The sequence below is a fragment of the Pavona decussata genome, unplaced genomic scaffold, assembly GCF_977016875.1.
Source record: "Pavona decussata unplaced genomic scaffold, jaPavDecu1.1 SCAFFOLD_374, whole genome shotgun sequence".
In the NCBI taxonomy this organism is placed as follows: Eukaryota; Metazoa; Cnidaria; class Anthozoa; order Scleractinia; family Agariciidae; genus Pavona; species Pavona decussata.
Window position 1 is genome coordinate 57501 of NW_028145749.1, and position 17500 is coordinate 75000.

At 35.9% G+C, this 17500-nt stretch overlaps 1 long non-coding RNA gene across 1 annotated transcript in view; it reads right to left on the reverse strand.

Moving 5' to 3' along the window:
- LOC146452302 (uncharacterized) overlaps positions 1 to 17500 on the reverse strand; it is a 47782-nt gene that overhangs the window by 24931 nt on the left and 5351 nt on the right. The window lies entirely within an intron of this gene.

The following is a 17500-nucleotide window of genomic DNA, read 5'->3' on the forward strand; positions in this document are numbered from 1 at the left end:
AAAAATTATATGCGCGTACTATATTTTAGGTATCACTTCATATTATGCGACGCATTATGTTTTCTTAATCGCTACAAATTATATTCGCGTACTATATTTTAGGTATCACTTCATATTCTACGATAGACTATGTTTTGTTAATCGCTTCAAATTATATGCGCGTACTCTATTTTAGGTATCACTTCATATTATACGACGCACTATGTTTTCATAATCGCGACAAATTATAAGTGCCTACTACAGTTTAGTTATTGCTTTATATTATAGGATGTGCTGTTTTCTTAATCGATACAAATTATATGCGCGTACTATATTTTAGGTATCACCTCATATTCTACGATAGACTATGTTTTCTAAAAAAATTATAGCTACAAATTATATGCGCGTACTATATTTTACGTATCACTTCATATTATACGACGCTCTATGTTTTCCTAATTGCTTCAAATTATATGCGCACAGTATAGTTTAGTTAGCACTTCATATTATACGACGCAGTTTGTTTGCCTAATTGCTAAAAATTATATGCGCGTACTATATTTTAGGTATCACTTAATATTATAAGTAGCACTATGTTTTCTTAACCGCTTTAAATTATATGCGTGTACTATATTTTAGGTATCACCACATATTATACGACGCACTATGGTTTCTTCATTGCTACAAATTATATGCGCGTACTATATTTTAGGTATCACTTCAAATTAGATGACACACTTTGTTTTCTTATTTGCTACAAATTTTATGCGGATACTATAGTTTAGGTATCACTTCATATTATTCGATACACTAGGTTTTCATAATCGCTACAAATTATATGCATGCACTATATTTTAGGTATCACTTCATATTATAGGATGTTCTATGTTTTCTTAAATGCTACAAATTTTATGCGCGTATTATAGTCTAGTAATTGCTTCATATTACACGACGAACTATGTTTTCTTAATTGCAACAAGTTGTATGCGCATACTATACATGTAGTTTATTAACGCTTCATATTATACGACGCACTTTGTTTTCATTATTGAACAAATTATGTGCGCATACTACATTTTAGGTATCACTTCATATTATACGATACAGTATGTTTACATAATCGCTACAAATTATATGCGCGTACTATATTTTAGGTATCACTTATTATTACACGACACGCTATGTTTTCTTAACCGCTAAAAACTATATGCGCGTACTATATTTTAGGTATCACTTCATATTATACGACTCGCTATTGTTTTCTTAATTGCTACAAATTATATGCGCGTACTATATTTTAGGTATCATGTAATATTATACGACGCACGATGCTTTCATAATCGCAACAAATTATATGTGCGTACTACAGTTTAGTTATCGCTTTATATTATAGGATGTGCTATGTTTTCTTAATAGCTACAAATTATATGCACGTACTATATTTTAGGTATAACTTCATATGATACGACGAACTATGTTTTCTTCATTGCTTCAAATTATATCCGCGCACTATAGTTTAGTTATCGCTTCATATTATACGATGCACTTTGTTTGCTTAATTGCTACAAATTATATGCGCGTACTATATTTTAGGTATCACTTAATATTATACGACGGGCTATGTTTTCTTAACCGCTACAAACTATATGCGCGTACTATATTTTAGGTGTCGATTCATATTCTACGACGCACTATGTTTTTATAATCGCTACAAATTATATGTGCGTACTATATTTTAGGTATCAATTCATATTATACAATGCACTTTGTTTTCTTAATTGCTTTAAATTATATTTGCGCACTATAGTTTAGTTATTGCTTCATATTAGACGGCACACTTTGTCTGCTTAATTGCTACGAATCATATGCGCGTAGTGTATTTTAGGTATCACTTCATATTCTATGATGTACTATGTTTTCTTAATCCCTACAAATTAAATGCGCGTACTACAGTTTAGTTTTTGCTTCATATTATAGGATGTGCTATGTTTTCTTAATCGATACAAATTATATGCTCGTACTATATTTTAGGTATCACTTCATATTATAAGTCAAACTATGTTTTCTTCACCGCTACAAATTATATGCGCGTACTATATTTTAGGTATCACTTAATATTATACGACGCATTATGTTTTCATAATCGCGACAAATTATATGTGAATACTACAGTTTAGTTATACGCTTCATATTATAGAATGCGCTATATTTTGTTAATCGATACAAATTATATGCGCATACTATATTTTAGGTATCTCTTCATTTTATATGATGCGCTATGTTTTCATAATCGCGACAAATTAGTTATTGCTTCATATTGTACGACGCGCTATGTTTTCTTAATCGCTACAAATTATATGCACGTACTATATTTTAAATATCACTTCATATGATACGACGAACTATGTTTTCTTAATTACTTCAAATTATATGCGCGCACTATAGTTTAGTTATCGCTTCATAATATACGATGCACTTTGTTTGCTTGATTGCTACAAACTATATGCGTGTATTATATTTTAGGTATCACTTCCTATTATACCACGTGCTATGGTTTCTTAATTGCTACAAATTATATGCGCGTACTATATTTTAGATGTCACCTCATATTCTACGACGCACTATGTTTTCTTAATCGGTACAAATTATATGTGCGTACTATATTTTAGGTATAAATTCATATTATACGATGCACTTTGTTTTCTTAATTGCTACAAATTACATGAACATACTAATATCTTAGGTATCACTTCATATTATACGAAGCACTATGTTTTCATAATCGTTACAAATTATTTGGGCGTACTATATTTTAGGTATTACTTAATATTATAGGATGTGCTATGTTTTCTTAATAGCTACAAATTATATGCACGTACTATATTTTAGGTATCACTTCATATGATACGATGAACTATGTTTTCTTAATTGCTTCAAATTATATGCGCGCACTATAGTTTAGTTATCGCTTCATATTATACGATGCACTTTGTTTGCTTAATTGCTACGAATTATATGCGCGTACTATATCTTAGGTGTCACTTCATATTATACGACGTGCTATGGTTTCTTAATTGCTACAAATTATATGCGCGTACTATATTTTAGGTGTCACTTCATATTCTACGACGCACTATGTTTGTTTAATCGCTACAAATTATATGTGCGTACTATATTTTAGGTATAAATTCATATTATACCATGCACTTTGTTTTCTTAATTACTACAAATTAGTTATTGCTCCATATTATACAACGCGCTAGGTTTTATTAATGTCGCTGTTCTGGATAATGTATAACTAACTTTGTTGAGACTATATTTGCTTGGCTGATTTAAGAACAAACTATGACTAAAAGCAAGACAACCACACCTTTTGGCGTAATGGGGGGACACCGCTCAGTAATTGGCACGACAGGCGACTTCGCTTGCATGACCATTTCAAAGCCTTACTTCCTGGCACTACGAGCTGCAACCTAGGACCACACACTGCTGCGGCAGCATACCTGAGGCCAGCAACGCACCAATTTACGAAGAGTATTGGCAGGTCAGAAAAACCTAGAAGCGTTACGAGCTGTAACCTTGGCCAGCAACGTGCTACTGCGGCAGCACTACGAGCTGAAACCTCAGGCCAGCAACACGCAAACACCTAGTGACTAGACGACTTATAGGGCCTCACCTATCTCCCCAGCAGAGCTGGATCAGACAAGACTGTTGGCCAGTAGAAAATGAGAAAAACAATAAATTGAGCTTGCTTGGGGAAGTCGCTGCGCAGACTTAACCGCCACAGATACACGCGAGCGTCTATCCCCCCAATGAATGGGGGTATTTACCAATCGAACCACTTAGCAAGCATGAAATAAACTGCAATGAGACAGTTACGAAATGTTACAATGGATCCTAACAATTAACGAGACAACAAAGAGATAAAGATAAAGGTACAATTGTTGACCGATACATTACAGTAACACTTAGAGCCCACAGGGCATTGAGTGTCACGCTCCATTAACTGCGTTTTACATTTGTGCTGTAAAACTATCTTAATCGCCACAAATTATATGCGAGCACTATATTTTACATATCACTTCATATTATACGAGGAACTATGTTTTCTTAATCGGAACAAATTATATGCGGGTACTATATTTTAGGTATCACTTAATATTATACGACGCACTATGTTTTGTTAATCGCTACAAGTTATATGCGTGCACTATATTTTAGGTATCACTTCATATTATACGACACACTATGGTTTGTTAATTGCTACAAATCATGTGCGCGTACTATATTTTAGGTATCACTTCATATTCTACGATGCGCTATGTTTTCATAATCGCGACAAATTAGTTATTGCTTCATATTGTACGACGCGCTATGTTTTCTTAATCGCTACAAATTATATGCGCGTACTATATTTTAGGTATCACTTAATATTATACGACGCACTATGTTTTCATAGTCGCAACAAATTATATGTGCGTACTACAGTTTAGTTATCGCTTCATATTATAGAATGCGCTATATTTTCTTAATCGATACAAATCATATGCGCATACTATATTTTAGGTATCACTTCATATTTTATGATGCGCTATGTTTTCATAATCGCGACAAATTAGTTATTGCTTCATATTGTACGACGCGCAAATTATATGAGCGTACTAATATCTTAGGTATCACTTCATATTATACGACGCACTATGTTTTCATAATCGCTACAAATTATATGCGCGCACTTTATTTTAGGTATTACTTCATATTATAGGATGCGCTATGTTTTCTTAAATGCTACAAATTATATGCGCTTACTATTGTTTAGTAATTGCTTCATAGTACACGACGCACTATGTTTTCTTAATTTCTAAAAATTATATGCGCGCAATATCTTTTAGGCATCACTTCATTTTTTTTTTGAGCACTTTATTAGCAACACAAAACTACTTACAATTATTATAGGCTTAGTTAAATAATAAACTTAGTTAAATACTTATATTACAACAGCTACAGGATTATGTATCTAGAAAGTTTTTTTTACTGTACAAACATTAATATGAACTTACAATACAACAGTTAAAACTACACTATTACAATTTACTAACGCTACTGACAAAAAAATATGCCTAATACATGTAACAGTTCTAATTACTATAGAAATTATGAATCTAATCTTACTCGAAATACGTTACTTACACTACACCAAACTATTTACAAAACACTACTCGCAGTAAGATTACTAAAGCTATGTATAATATTGTATATAAAACTGTGGGGAAGTGCAACCAGTCAAGATCACAAAGATAGAAAAAAACAAAAACAAAAAATACAGAGACTTAGGTTTCAGGTTGTAGGTAAGGCACCAAAAGATCCCATTTCTTTTCTGCTGTTCTACAGTTTTTTTCTATTTCATAGGTTTGCTTTATTAAATGTAAAAACCTACCTATTATTGGGTCTTGTCCTTTTGAGTGGCATAGCCAGATAAAATATTTTGCAGTTAGACATATGAAGTTGATTTGGAGTTTGTAATCTGAGCTATCTGGCCTCACACCCAAGGCTGTCTCTATAGTTAATTGGCTCTTTTCTAATGGTCTTTGAGAGGATTTTATCCAAGTCGAAACATCAGCCCAGAAAGATTTTGTTTTTTCACATTCCCAGAAAAGGTGTATTAAGTTCTCTCTTTCATTATGACAAAAAGTGCATTTGTCATTATCCTTAATTCCAATTTTTTGCAGAAAACTATTTGTTGCTAAACGACGATGTAGAAATTTGAAATTAAAATAAATAAATTTGGAATTCCTGGTGCACTTAAAGGATGTTTGATAGGCCATTTTCCAATTAAAATAATTGTTGGGGCCAGAAACTATGTCCTTCTTCCATTTTTCCTGAGATGAGATCGGCTGCTCACTTTTTTTTAAAACAAGCTTGTGGTAAACAAATTGAGACGGTTTTTGAGTTTTCAGTAATTTGAGCCAGAAACTCTCATATTTAATCTGGGTCTTTGTCTTAGGTCTGCATAAACGGTTCACTGCAGAAATTACTCCAAAGAAGGATAATGGTCGGACCTGAAAATCATATTTATTTTGAAATGCCTGTAGAGAAAGAAAGCTGCAGGAGTCATCCAATAGATGTTTGACTTGTGTTATTCCTTTAGATATCCAGTCGTAATACATTACAGGTTTGTTCTGTATTCGTATTAATGAGTTGTGCCACAAAGGGGACGACAAGAAGTGATCGTCGGACGTTATTGTTTCCTCAAAACAAACCTCTGACCAAATTTCAACAATTTCTTTTACAAAGGGGTCTGAAATTTTTAAGTCTTTAATATCCTTTAAATTAAGGTTTCCTTTGGGAAGTGCATTACCTCCGAATTTTTCAAGTTGCAAGTCAAAGAAACATTTCCATTTGCCATTGTTTTCCGGATCGAGATATTTTTTAATCCAGACCACCTTTAGAGCGTTATTAAATGATGCTATGTCCAACATTTTCAGGCCTCCATTTGTGTAGTCATTAATCCTTATTTTGCGCTTGACTTTATCTCCCTTACCATTCCATAAAAAGGCATAAAACAATGAGTTTATCTCTTTGATCGCTTCATGATTAGTTTGCAAGGGAGAGAGTCTATAGACTAATTGCGACGCAACAAGGCTTTTTAAAACTACAATTTTTCCCAATAAAGTGAGCCTACGAAATTTCCAGCATTCCATGATAGAATTAATTTTTTTAACCTTTTCGGTATAATTCAGAGAGAGCATGATATTTGGGTCTGTTGAAAACCACACGCCTAGAGCTTTAACTTTTTTCTTTGGCCATTTGAAATCTTTTTCCGGGCAGAGCCTATGTTCGCAGTCAACTCTAGACCCAATCCATAGAGCTTCTGTCTTCTTATTGTTGAGCCTGAGGCCAGATATATTCCCAAAAGCGTCTATAAGGAGTAAAGATTCAATAAAAGACTCTTCTGAACCATCCAAGATCAGTGTTGTGTCATCTGCAAACTGGCTCAATTTTAACTCTGTTCCATTTATCTTTATACCTGCTATTTCTTTTTTCCTTCGAATAGCTTCAGCAGCAAGTACCTCAACGGAGAGGACGAATAGATAAGGCGACAAAGGACAGCCTTGCCTAACTCCTCAACTAAGTTGAAAGAAATTACTTGACCAGCCATTATTCAAGATACAGCTTTCAATATCACTGTAAAAGAGTTTGGTCCACCTTAGCAGCGACGAACCAAAACCAAAATGTTGTAAAGTTTTATTTATAAAAGACCACTCTAAGGTATCAAAAGCTTTCTCAAAATCGAGGAAGAGTAGAATCCCTGGGGTGTTGTTTTCTGCTGTGTGTTTAATAATGCTGTCTATGGTGCGTATATTCTCGCTCATATTTCTGCCTCTTATAAAACCTGTTTGGTCTTCAGAAATGAGTTTAGGAAGAAACGCCTTAAATCGACTTGCAACGGCTTTCGACGCAATCTTATAATCACAGTTAAGTAGTGTTATTGTTCGCCAATTCTTAATTGAAGTCAGGTCAGCATCCTTTTTCGGTATGAGTTTAACAATTCCACGTCTTTGTGATATTGAAAGACTACCTGTATCGTATGAGTAGTTAAGAGCCTTGATTAAAATTTCTCCTATATCATTCCAGTAAACTTTGTAAAATTCACAAGGGAGGCCATCTGTGCCTGGCGTTTTCTCAGATACCATGTCTTTTAAAGCTCCTAGACATTCTTTCAAGTTAAGGGGTCCTTCGCAAAAGAGCTGCTCTTCATTATTTAGAAACGTTCCATTTTGTAGAGGCGAAAAAAAGGTTTCTGCAGAATCTTCATTGACCTTAGAGCTATAAAGAGTTTTGTAGTAGGACTCACACTCTGATAATATCTCTTTGTCTGACAAAATTAATTTATCTTCATCGTCTTTCAGTTGAGTGATTGTTCCTTGTTTGCAGTGCCTTTTCTCAAGATTGAGAAAATATGCAGTATTTTTTTCACCTTCGTTGTACCACCGAGATTTTGACCTCAAAATCGCACCTTTTGTTTGCTTATTGTTTCTAATTCACGCCTTTTCGTTTCTAACTCTGTCCAATTTCTCTCTTTTTGTTCTCCGTCCGAAAGAGTATCGGCTAATTGTCCTTCTAACACCTTAATTTTTTTTTCAACTTCAATTTGTTTTGATCCTAGATTCCTTTTCTTTGTTGCACCGTATTTCATGGATGCTTCTCTCACTTTCATCTTTATCATTTCCCATAGAAGGTTTGGATCAACAGTATCATCTTTCTCATATTCTTCTTTGGTTTTCACTATAACTGATTTGATTTGATCTACGTAATTTTTATCTGATAAAAACGAGGTGTTGAGTTTCCAGAACCCTCGGCCTCTTGTGTTGGAGTGTAGTGAAATGTGTAAAGTAATCATAGAATGATCCGTTTTGTAGCCTGGTAATATATCAGCATTGATGGTGTTACAAAGCGTACATTGACTAATTAGAAAAAAGTCAAGTCTACAGTGGATTTCAGGTTTCCTTTGTCGCCATGTATATCTCAGAGAGTTCGGATTTAGAGCTCTCCAGACGTCAACTAGGTCTAAGTTTTCAGAGAAGTTATTAATAACTTCCAAAGATTTATAATGAGTTCTGGCAAGGCCGCCTTTTTTGTCTTTCTCAACATCCAAAACCAAATTAAAGTCACCTCCTACTATAATGTCCTCACAATTGAAGTCCGTTAAATGCTCAAAGAATGTTGTGAAAAAATTTGGATTGTCATCATTTGGAGCATAGATATTTGCCAGTGTTATCTGTTTCCCACTTGAGTTTAAGTCACATATCACAAAACGTCCCTCGGGGTCGACGTAACTTTTAGAGATTTGAAAAGCAAAATTATTGTTGAATAATATTGCGACACCTGCCTTTTTGCTGGAACAGCAGCTGAAAAGAGCTTGATAGCCCCATTCAGCCCGCCAGTCATGCATGCTGCTGTTCGAACAATGCGCTTCTTGAACAAAGAAGATTGAATATTTTTTTTCTCGGAGCCATTTGAAAGTTTCTTGTCGTTTTACCTTGTCTCCCAAACCTCTAATATTTATTGATGCTATCTTAAGATCCGTTTTTTTGCGCTGGTTTGTGTCAAATATGTCATACGGAACTGGTGGCACTCCCTCAAAAGACGTTTAACTTCAACACAAAAATGAACACTTACATGAAACGTGCACAAAAATAATAATCCAAAAAAGGTAAACAAAAACAAAAACAGACAGACAGTAGATATTAAAAACATCAGTAAGGCACGGCGAGAAGTAGCAAACAGCTTGGTAGTTTAACGTTTAGTTAGTTGCGTCCGCCTTCGACAAAGCAATGTTAAAGTGCTATTTTCGTATCACATTTGTGTCGTTATACATCGAGTTGTTTACCTACCGGCCAAAATTTTCCTCTAACAAATAACTTGTCCGGTTGTGAAGCGCTGAAAGAAGCGGGGATACCGTTTCTTCGTGCTAGTTTCAAAGTCTCGATCTGAGGTTTCCTTCTGTCGGAAGATCCCTGAACATTTGATATCCGGTTCCCTGCAGGCGGCGTCCCAGGGCTAATAACTTCTCGCAGTCTTGAAAGCGCAAGAAGCGAGCGAGAATCGGTCTTGGTTTTCCGTCTCTGCTCTTCCCGACGCGATGTACTCTTTGCATCTCTACATCCCTTGCATTTAAGAAGCCAAGCTCTTGTTCCAAGAAATTTCGTAGAACTTGTTCGGTGTCTTCCCTTTGATCTCTTGTAGCAGTCTCTTTGACGTTCATAAATTTGATGTTTTCGCGTCTCGAGTACGCTTCAAGATAAAGATTTTTTGTGTGTAGGTCATCCGTTTTCTTTTCAAGGGCTCTCATTTGACGTGTCAAGTTGGCCAATTCTGCCTCAGAGGCTGCTTGTTTTGCAGTGACGTCTTCAAGATTCTTTTCCTTCATCTTAATGTTATCCTTCATGACAGCTATTTCGTGTTCGTTGCCATGTTGGGCATCCTCCAGTACCTTTGTTCTTGACTCTAAATTTTCTAATTTTGCTTCAATCTTCTCCAAGGCATTTTCGATACTGTCCAGTTTTGTCAACTTTTCTAGTATCTGCTCCAACTGGCGACTGACATTTTCCGACATTGTAAGAGCTTTCAAGATGTCGTCCCCTTCTTCTTCGACAGAACTATTCTGAACTTGACTTTTAGCTTTCTTTTTTTCCGGAGAGTTGTTGGAGTCTTCTGAGGAATTAGGGGATCTATTTCTACGTCTTGACATATAACGTTTCAATACATTGGCCATTTATCCTTTTCGAAAAATGCTATCGCAAGCGGACGACAAACGCAAACGTCCTATTCCGCCATTACTCGCCCATCATATGATACAACGCACTATGTTTTCATAATCGGAACAAATTATATGTGCGTACTACAGTTTAGTTATCGCTTCATATTATAGGACGCGCTATGTTTTGTTAATCTCTACAAATTATATGCTCGTACTATATTTTAGGTATCACTTCATATTATAAGTCAAACTATGCTTTCTTAACCGCTACAAATTATATGTGCATACTATATTTTAGGTATCAATTTATATTATACGATGCACTTTGTTTTCTTAATTGCTACAAATTATATGAGCGTACTAATATCTTAGGTATCACTTCATATTATACGATGCACTATGTTTTCATAATCGCTACAAATTATATACGCGTACTATATTTTAGGTATCACTTAATATTATACGACGCACTATGTTTTCTTAACCGCTACAAATTATATGCACGTACTATATGTTAGGTATCGCTACATATTATACGATGCACTACAGTTTCTTAATTGCTACAAATTATATGCGCGTACTATATGTTAGGTGTCACTTCATATTATACGACGCCATATGTTTTCTTAATCGCTACAAATTATATGCGCGTACTATATTTTAGGTATTACTTCACATTATGCGATGCACTATGTTTTCGTAATTGCTACAAATTATTTGCGCATACTATATTTTAGGTATCACTTCATATTATACAACGCACTATATGTTTTCTTAATTTGTTCAAATTATATGCGCATACTATTTTTAGGTATCACTTGATATTATACGACGCGCTATGTTTTCTTAATTGCTACAAATTAGTTATTGCTCCATATTATACAACGCGCTAGGTTTTATTAATGTCGCTGTTCCGGATAATGTATAACTAACTTTGTTGAGACTATATTTATATTTGCTTGGCTGATTTAAGAACAAACTATGACTAAAAGCAAGACAACCACACCTTTTGGCGTAATGGGGGGACACCGCTCAGTGATTGGCACGACAGGCGACTTCGCTTGCATGACCATTTCAAAGCCTCACTTCTTGGCACTACGAACTGCAACCTTGGACCACACACTGCTGCGGCAGCATACCTGAGGCCAGCAACGCGCCAATTTACGAAGAGTATTGGCAGGTCAGAAAAAACTAGAAGCGCTACGAGCTGTAACCTTGGCCAGCAACGCGCTACTGCGGCAGCACTACGAGCTGAAACCTCAGGCCAGCAATATGCAAACACCTAGTGACTAGACGACTTATAGGGCCTTACCTATCTCCCCAGCAGAGCTGGATCGGACAAGACTGTTGGCCAGTAGAAAATGAGAAAAACAATAAATTGAGCTTGCTTGGGGAAGTCGCTGCGCAGACTTAACTGCCACAGATACACGCAAGCATGTATCCCCCCAATGAATGGGGGTATTTACCAATCGAACCACTTAGCAAGCATGAAATAAACTGCAATGAGACAGTCACGAAATGTTACAATGGATCCTAACAATTAACGAGACAACAAAGAGATAAAGATAAAGGTACAACCGTTGACCGATACATTACAGTAACATTTAGAGCCCACAGGGCATTGAGTGTCACGCTCCATTAACTGCGTTTTACATTTGTGCTGTAAAACTATCTTAATCGCCACAAATTATATGCGAGCACTATATTTTACATATCACTTCATATTATACGACGCACTATGTTTTCTTAATCGGTACAAATTATATGCGGGTACTATATTTTAGGTATCACTTAATATTATACGACGCACTATGTTTTGTTAATCGCTACAAGTTATATGCGTGCACTATGTTTTAGGTATCACTTCATATTATACAACGCACGATGTTTTCTTAATTGCTACAAATTATATGCACGTACTATAGTTTAGTAATTGCTTCATATTATAAGATGCGCTCTGTTTTCTTAATAGCTACAAATTATATGCGCGTACCATATTTTAGGAAGTACTTAATATTATACGACAGACTATGTTTTGATAACCGCTACAAGTTATATGCATGCACTATATTTTAGGTATCACTTTGTATTATAAAACGCACTATGTTTTTTTAATCGCTACAAATTATATGCACGTACTATAGTTTAGTAATTGCTTCATATTATGGGACGCACTATGTTTTCTTAATTGTTTCAAATTATATGTGCGCACTTTAGTTCAGTTATCGCTTCATATTATACGACGCACTTTGTTTTCTTAATTGCTACAAATTATATGCACGTACTATATTTTAGGTATCACTTAATATTATACCACGCACTATGTTTTGTTAATCGCTACAAGTTATATGCGTGCACTATATTTTAGGTATTACTTTATATTATACAACGCACTATGTTTTCTTAATCGCCACCAATTTTATAGCGCGTACTATAGTTTAGTAATTGCTTCATATTATAGGATGCGCTATCTTTTCTTAATAGCTAGAAATTATATGAGCGTACTATATTTTAAGTATCACTTAATATTATACTACCCATTATGTTTTGTTAATCGCTACAAGTTATATGCATGCACTATATTTTAGGTATCACTTCATATTATCCGACGCACTATGTTTTCTTAATTGCGACAAATTATATGCGTGCACTGTAGTTTACCTATTGCTTCATATTAAACGACGCACTTTGTTTTCTTAATTGCTACAAATTATATGCGCGTATTATATTTTAAGTATCACTTCATATTATACGACGCACTGTGTTTTCATAATGGCGAGAAATTATATGTGCGTACTACAGTTTAGTTATCGCTTCGTATTATAGGATGTGCTATGTTTTCTTAATAGCTACAAATTATATGCGCGTACTATCTTTTAGGTATCACTTAATATTATAAGAGGCACTATGTTTTCTTAACCGCTGCAAGGTATATGCTTATACTATATTTTAGGTATCACTTAATATTATACGACGCACTATGTTTTGTTAATCGCTAGAAGTTATCTGCGTGCACTATATTTTAGGTATATCTTCATATTATACGACACACTATGGTTTCTTAATTGCTACAAATCATATGCGCATACTATATTTTAGGTATCACTTCATATTCTACTCTGCACTATGTTTTCTTAATCGCTACAAATTATGTTGCACGTACTACAGTTAAGTTATTGCTTCATATTATAGAATGCGCTATATTTTCTTAATCGATACAAATTATATGCCCATACTATATTTTAGCTATCACTTCATATTATGGGACGCATTATGTTTTTTTAATCGCTACAAATTATTTGCGCGCACTATATTTTAGGTATCTCTTGATATTGTACGACGCACTTTGTTTTCTTAATCGCTACAATATATATGCGACCACTATATTTTAGGCAGCACTTCATATTATACGACGCACTATGTTTTTTTAATCACTGCAAATTATATGCGCGTACTATACATGTAGTTTACGTATCGCTTCATATTGTACGACGCACTAATTTTACATAATTGCGACAAATTATATGCGCGTACTACAGTTTAGTTATTGCTTCATATTATAGGATGCGCTTTTTTCTTAATCGCTACAAATTATATGCGCGTACTATATGTTAGGTATCATTTAATATTATAAGACGCACTATGTTTTCTTATCCGCTACAAATTATATGCGTATACATGTAGTTTAGGTATCACTTAATATTATACGACGCACTATGTTTTCTTAATCGCTACAAAAGTCATATGCGCGTACTATATTTTAGGTATCACTTCCTATTCTACAATGCACTATGTTTTCTTAATCGCTAAATATTATATTGCACGTACTACAGTTTAGTCATTGCTTTATATTATAGGATACGCTGTTTTCTTAATCGAAACAAATTATATGCGCGTACTATATTTTAGGTATCACTTCATATTATGCGACGCACTATGTTTTCTTGATCGCTACAAATTATATGCACGTACTATGTTTAAGTATGACTTAATATTATAAGATGCACTACGTTTTCTTAATCGCCACAAATTATATGCACGCACTATATTTTATATATACATTTAGTTTTTTTATCGCGTTATATTATGCGACGCACTTTGTTTTCTTAATTTCTACAAATTATATGCGCGTACTATATTTCAGGTATCACTGCATATTATACAATGCACTATGTTTCAATAATTGCGAGAAATTATATGCGCGCACTACAGTTTAGTTATGGCTTCACTTTACAGGAGGCGCTGTTTTCTTAACCACTGCAAATTATATGCGCGTACTATATTTTAGGTATCACTTCATATTATGCGACGCATAATGTTTTCTTAATCGCTACAAATTATATGCGCGCACTATATTTTAGGTATCTCTTTATATTATACGACGCACTATGTTTTCTTAATCGCTGGAATATATTTGCGACCACTATATTTTAGGTATCACTTCATATTCTACGACGCACTATGTTTTCTTAATCGCTGCAAATTATATGCGCGTACTATACATGTAGTTTAGTAATCACTTCATATTATACGACGCACTATGTTTACATAATCTCGACAAATTAGGTGCGGATACTACAGTTTAGTGATCGCTTCATATTATAGGATGCGCTGTTTTCTTAATCGCTACAAATTATATGCGCGTACTATATTTTAAGTATCATTTAATATTATAAGACGCACCCCTTGTGAAAATTTTTCCGGGATCTCGGCGCGTTTTTGGCCGCCGAGATTTTCATCTCGCTGCGATCTCGGCGCGATCTCGGGTGTGATCTCGGCGAGATCGCGGCGCGTTTTTGACCGCCGAGATTTTTATGTCGCCGCGATCTCGGCCGAGATCTCGCCACTAATCTCGGCGCGTTTTTGGCCGCCGGGATTTTCATATCGACGAGATCTCGGCCAAAAACGCGCCGAGATTACAGGCGAGACTTCGACGAGATGAAAATCTCGGGGGCCAAAAACGCGCCGAGATTAGTGGCGAGATCTCGGCGAGATGAAAATCTCGGGGGCCAAAAACGCGCCGAGATCTCGCCAAATCTCGGGGGCCAATAACGCGGAGAGATTAGTGGCGAGATCTCTGTGAGATTAGAATTTCGACGGCCAAAAAAATGCGGCGAGGAATCCCTGGCGGGATCTCGGCGAGCGAGCATCCGCAGCGGTGTACTGAAAATTTTATCGTTAGACGCGAAAGTAAAGCTTTTTGGTTTGAAATTCTTAATCAGCGGAATAACATTGGAAGGATACTCATAACCGAACTACGTTCTCAAGACGCCCCTAAGCATTTTCCACGAAAAGTGAATATATAACTTCTGTAAGTAAACAACCACTTACTTTCTACCGTATCATTTGAATCATTACGGCTGGGAAATCTGGACAAAAGAGCGAAACTAAGCGGTAAGCTTATGATGTAAATGAATTATGCCAACTAACTGCTTCAAATTGAAAACGAATATAGAAGCTGTGAATCACCAACAATTTATTTCAAAAATTTTACCTTCGAGGTTTCGAGTTATAAAGTTGAAATCGTTCGTGTAGCTAATTACGCTTTGTGAAAGCTATCGATTTCTAAACAAACTCTTTTACTCGCAGTGTTTCTTTAAGCTATTAAGTAAGATGAAATACGGATAAATAATATAAGAAACTAACCTCTTTCTCAATCAATAGATACAAGGCTGTGGAAGAAAGGCATTAAAATCTCAGTTCTCGTGCAAACTTGATGGTCACTTCCACTAAGTTGATTCTTAACACGTTTATAGCTTAACGAGCTTGAACATCCCTTTAGCAAATTTTAAGTCCTCCTTCTCCAGCACCTTAATTATCCAGGACATTCCGTATTCCGTAAAAAATGTGCGGTGACCGAGTTCATAGTGTGCAGTTCAGTTTAGTTCAGTTAGTTTGGGTACCGTAGTTTGTTAACTTAATCAGCAATTAATCTTAATCTTGACCAGTGCTCATCATATCCCTTTTGTGCTATTCTCCGGTTGACCACAGGTTCTTTTATCATGATTTCCAGCCATAAACGAATGGTTAACTTGTCATGAAGCTTAACTTTTCATATTTTCTGCGGTTAAGAGCAGGATTAATTTTTGTGGCCTCGAACCTCAAATTTCACTCAAACTTTTTTTTAGCTGACGCGGGCATTGACGGGTGGCGTGATTGAATTAACCAATCACATCGCCCAATTCACGTTGTTGTTGGGGACTTTCGCGCCATTTGTCAAGTGGCAAGCCGCGGAGACGGCAAGTTGTTTACGAGGATTGAGAGACAGATTGTGAGGCAAAAGAGCACAATCAAAAAATGTCGACAACTGAAGACAGTGTAATGAAAAGGGAAAGAACGCGTTTTCAAAAATTGTGCTACCTGTACCGAAAAATCGTTCGCAGCAGGCATTACGACATGACTGAAACGGCCTTTTGAGGGACAAAAATCGCCTAAAAAGGTGAGTTAAAGATTTACACAATAAAACGATAAGATTATCAGGTCAATGAATTCATTTTATGATAGTAAATAAGTATGTTAACGAGCGTCCGGTATGAGCAGCGTTCTTCTCACTTTTATCTTAAGACGCGCACTTGATATTAATCTGCCGAAACGCGATCTCGGCCAACAATTTAAATCAATTTAATAATTGAAGTTCATCAATTTCCAGTTATAGCATGAAGAAAATGAAAGCAAACATTATTTTCACCGAGGGTTAAGCTGAAGTTTTAACTCATTCAACCTCATAACTTAATCCTTACCACTGAAGAGCTCACATGTCTTCGTTTCGAATCTGGCGAAGATCGCGGTGTCTTGTCGAGATCGTGGTTGTCTCGGCAAGATTTTGGTTTTCTCGCCGAGATCGCATTTGTCTCGGCGAGATCTCGCCTGTCTCGGTGCCCCTAAAAATCTCGCCGCGAATCTCGCCGAGATAGAAGACGCAACCGCAATCTCGGCGAGATCTCACTGAAGTTTTTCGCCCTCTAAGAATCTCGCCGCGAATTACTGAAATCTCGCCGAGATCTCGCCTCCCTCGGCGAGATTAACGCAATCTCGGCGAGATCTCGCTTAAAAGGTTTGCCCTCTAAAAATCACGCCGAGAATTACTGAAATCTCGCCGAGATCTCGCAGAAATTTTTGGCCCCCTAAAATTCTCGCCCAGAATTACTGAAATCTCGCCGAGATCACGGTCAACTCGGCGAGATCTCGCCAATCTTGGCAAGACAACCGAGATCTCGGCGAGATCTCGCTGAAATTTTTACAAGGGACTATGTTTTCTTA